A 4,544-nucleotide genomic window follows, 5' to 3' on the forward strand; every position below is an offset into this window, starting at 1 on the left:
CGCCGTTAAATCGGTTGTCTGTCCTTTAACCCGTTCTCAGACCAGAAAGGTCAGTTTCTGTGTAGTTCCGTTCCTCAGTGAATGCTGGTGAACTCTGACCCTTGGAGGTACAACGATAAAACTTTTGAGAAAAAAATCGATGGCTTTTGTAAGGCTGCTCACATTCTTTGTCGTACCGGCTTGGGGGAGCTGCGAGCCAAAAGACTCGCGCGAGCGGGGATGACGCGCACGCGGTAAAACTTTCCCACCCCCGCCTCTTTGCAGTCTCTGCCTCAATCTGGTACCATGTTGGACTAGTTGGTCAGATGCAAAGGAAGGAACAGCGCACATTCTATCAAATGACGGACAGAGTTACACACCACAAGCGCTGTGGTGTGTAACTCTGTCCGTCCTTTGTTAGAATGAGCGCTGTTCCTTCCTTTGCCTCAATGGAATTTCGAGGAACACAGCTCCCTTCTACGATGTTTAGGGATGTCGTATCCTCAGGGGGATAACAAAGCGTCATTGGTCACGGGTTGTCTTCCTGCAGACGCCAGCTCGCGCCGAAGTAATTACGGTTGCAAGGGGCAACGATGCTTGCGGCCTCAACGGCACCTGAGCCCTACCCTGGCCGTAAAAAACATGCCCGGCGGCCTGTTTCTTCTTCCCTTCGATGACTGTGAGAGAGGAGAAAAAAATGCGTGCCAATCCACCCTGTGAAGGTGGTTGGAAAGCAAAGCTGTAAACGATACCCACAGCCATTACCCATGCGACGTCACTTGAATTCACACACGCGGCTCTACAAAGAGTGAAACCAGAGACAAGTGAAATGCACTTACCCACACCCTTTATTTCTTCAAAGAGGTATTCTTTGCTAAGGTTAAATCAATGGATGCTTCATGAACGGTGGTTGGTTGAGTTGTACAGGTGAAGCACATGAGTGGAAACTGTTTTTTATAAAATTAAAGGAAGCTCAAGCCTGGTGTTAGGACGATCTCATTTCTCCGTCTCTGCCGCCGCCGACGGATGCCACGAGATCGGCGGCAGGGGAGGAGGAGGAGGATGACGAATAGACTTTATTGGAGCCATAAAGGACTTCGGATGCCTAAGCTCGTCCCTACGTCCGGGTTCTCATTGGTCCTGCAGGCCTCATGGGCTAAGGATATCAGCTGGCGCTGACCCTCCGCTTCTGAGGCCCTGATGGCTGTCTCCCAGGGGCTGGGGTGGTCTCGGAGTCGTGCGGCGTCTTGTGGTTGCGGATGGTTGGGGCAGCGAGAGAGAGAGAGAGAAACAACTTTGGCAAGACCATGTGGTAGATGGTGCCACGGGCCTGTTGGCAGTCGGGGCATGCGGGTTAGGGGTATAGAGCAGGTTCATTCTGGATGGTGTTGGGTAAGTGTTGCTCTGGAGTAGACGCCACTTGACGTAATTGCTCCCCCTTGCCAAGCGAATCATGAGAAAGGGGGAGAATTAATGAATATGCTTTATTTAAAGGAGGCACGATGCCCTTTGGGGGGAAGGAGGTAAGTAGGGAGGGGATGAAGGGAGATACCACTAAAGTTCATTGTGGGATCATAGGTCCTTTCGTGGGCGTCTTCGTCCTTCTGCGCCGCCTAAAAAAAGACATGGTCAGGCTCGCTCTATACTGCTTTGTAGAGACCACTCTCTAGTGCGTATTGGCCTATTGCTCCGAGAAAGGATGGGTTACTCCGGAGTAGCTGTAAGTGCGCGTGAGCATCAGATGGCAGTGGCCATTTATCAAGCAGGGCGGCTCTGCCCTTGACGAATTTCGTACAGTGCCAGATCAAATGGTACAGGTTAGGCGTTGTAGCCTGCCCTCAAAAGGTACACGTGGGTGCCGATGTGAGGGAAGTGGCGCCGTTATACTATTTTCGGGTTACGTCAGAGCCGGAGCCGCCTGCACGGCCCTAGAACTCGGCACCAGCCAGGTGTGCAGCCTGCCCTTCCCTGCCTCATCCACCCACGCAGAGCTGGCTGGACTCCACTTGGCTGCAGATCTTCTTCTCAAGCAGGGCACCCAGGCCCGGGGGGCCATCATCCTGACTGACTCACGGTCTGCCCTCCTCCGTCTGCGTGCCGCCGACCAGCCAGCCAGCTCTAGCGGCTGGCCAGCCAGCTCTAGCGGCTGGAAAATACCATGTTACTGGAGTTCGCGCCGGCGGAGGGTTGGAAATCAGGGGAGGAGAGCTTAGGAGGCACTCCCTTGCAGCGTCGTGGGCTTGCTGATTTCCATCTGCTCCAACCGTGTGACCAGGTGTCCACGCAAGTCGAACAATCGAGCCTTGTTGCTGGAGGGTCTGTATTAGTGCTATGATGTGATTGGCAGTTGCATTGAGAGTGTAGGCCTTGTTGAGCTCGTGTAGCGCTGTGTGAGAGTCCGTAATTAGTCTGCTTGGTGACGTATAGTTGGTGCAGAGCGTTGCAGTTGTCGAAGCACCCCGAGTATTCTTTGGCGAGGCCGTAGGTGTGCGCAATTCGGCGGCGGCCATTGAGGGCAGGGTGTTCACGGCATACCCAGGCAATGGCCGCTTGCGCACCGTCAAGTGAGGCATCTGTGAAGATGTCCCATTAATCAGGACCTTTGTCTTGCTTAAGTTTGCGTATATATCGTTTCCGTACAGCCGTGTTTCGTCTTGGGATTGGTTTCCGACGCACGATACCGGTTGCTCGACGATCCCAGGGTGGGATTGAAGGGGGTATTAGCGTCTTGTCGACTTAGCTGTTTTGCAGATCCCATTGTCTGAGTGCTTGGCCTTGCGGTGTGAGGTCAAGGCGTTGCTGGTGCCTAAGTTGCGTTTCCTCCGCTATGCTAGTGAGTGGCGGCAGTTGAGCGGCCTGTTCTAGGATATCAATGCGGGTATACGTTTAAGGAGCCCAGTGATTGTACAGATTGTTGCACGGTACAGGACATTCAGGTCCCGTATATGTTTTTGTGACAGAATGTACTATGCTGGTATTCCATAAGTGATTCTGCCGACTGCCACCGCACGCGCAAGCGTAAGACAGGCCCGTTGGCTGAATCCGCCGAATTAGCTTGATATGCGGGTAATTAGGTGTATTGTCTGTCTTGTGCCTATGGTACGAATCCACGCGTTGGGACTATTACAGCTGCTAACCTGGACAGCGAGTAGTCGGATAGTGCCGTTTTTCGAGGTGAAAGTTTCGGTGCCCATTTGAAGCGTCATTTGTTCGGCCGAGTTTGTGAGTCGCCGTCCATCTATACTCAGGAATTCTGTTTTGCTAGGTGAAAGCTCCAAACCAAGTTCTGCGAGAGAATTTTCAAGGCTGAATACTGCTGCTTGTAGTTTAGTTTGCATGCGCTCTTTGCAATTGTAATCAGCCGCTTCCGTCCAGACGACAATGTCATCGGCGTAAATAGCAAATCGGGCTGAGGTGTTTCGCTCTAGTGCGCGAGCCACTCTGTTTATGGCCAAGTTGAAGAGAAGTGGGCCGAGTATTGATCCTTGGGAAAACCCCTATCAAGAAAGAAAGTTTGAGGTGTCCACTGGGAGCTATTGCTGTGGAAACGAAATGGTCGGTGCTCCAGGAAGCTGCATATCCAGTTCTGAGCTCACTGACTGGGGAACGCAGCGGCAAGTTCTTGAAGAATGACATTCTGGCTGACGTTGTCAAATGCCTTGCGCATATCGACGGCCAGAAGGTAATCAGGTAAGTGTTTTCGCGATTTTCTATTAACTACTCGGCGAAGTAGCCAGAAGTAGTCGTGGGTACTCAGGTTGTGGCGGAAGCCGGTTTGGGATGGATGTAACCAGGCCGCTCGCTCGAGATGGCATTGCAGTAGGTTGTTGATGAGTCTCTCGGTGAGCTTGCAAATAGTAGGAGTGAGGGCAATCAGTCGTTCAGGTTGACGAGAGTCTTTTCCAGGCTTAGGAATGTGATGAATGATGGTTAGCTTCGCGTGTTCGTTCACCGTTCCATGGTCCCAAGATTGATTGTACGAAGAAGAGCTTCTTTAGCGGCTGTAGGCAGATTACGTAGATCTTGCCACGTAATACCGTCATGGCCAGGGGCAGAGAGCGGTTTCCCTTGCCCCAGGGCTAAGACAAGTTCGCCCATAGTGAAGGGTTGTTCCAGATTTTCTTGTGGGATGGGGATTGTGAGGCGAGTTAAGGGAGGCAAGTGGTCCGGTGTGCGAGTTGCGTGGGGGAAGAATGTACGGATGACTTTGTCCTGCACTATGAGGGGCTCCGCTTGCAACATTAATTCCTCCATAATGGGAATCTTGATTTTTGATTTTCGAGCGAGACTGCGGAAAATGCCCCTTAATTTTGGCAAGCCTTTTTCCTTCCCTAGACGGTCACATAGGTCGTGCAATTTTTCGTTCTGGAGCATGCGTTGGTACTCATTGATTTCCCTGTAATAGTTTTTGAGTTTTATCAAGTGCCGGTATTGCCTCCATCTCTTCGGAATCGCTCCGTCAGGCGTTCGGCAGTACGAAGCAGCTGTGCCATGTTCACGTCCAATGTTTCTATTTCTACAGTCGTCGATATCGGTTCTACACGGGAGGAGCGTGTTTAATACTG

The sequence above is a fragment of the Haemaphysalis longicornis genome, unplaced genomic scaffold (genome assembly GCF_048455015.1).
Source record: "Haemaphysalis longicornis isolate Haplotype H1 unplaced genomic scaffold, Haemaphysalis longicornis Haplotype H1 scaffold_2, whole genome shotgun sequence".
NCBI lineage: Eukaryota > Metazoa > Arthropoda > Arachnida > Ixodida > Ixodidae > Haemaphysalis > Haemaphysalis longicornis.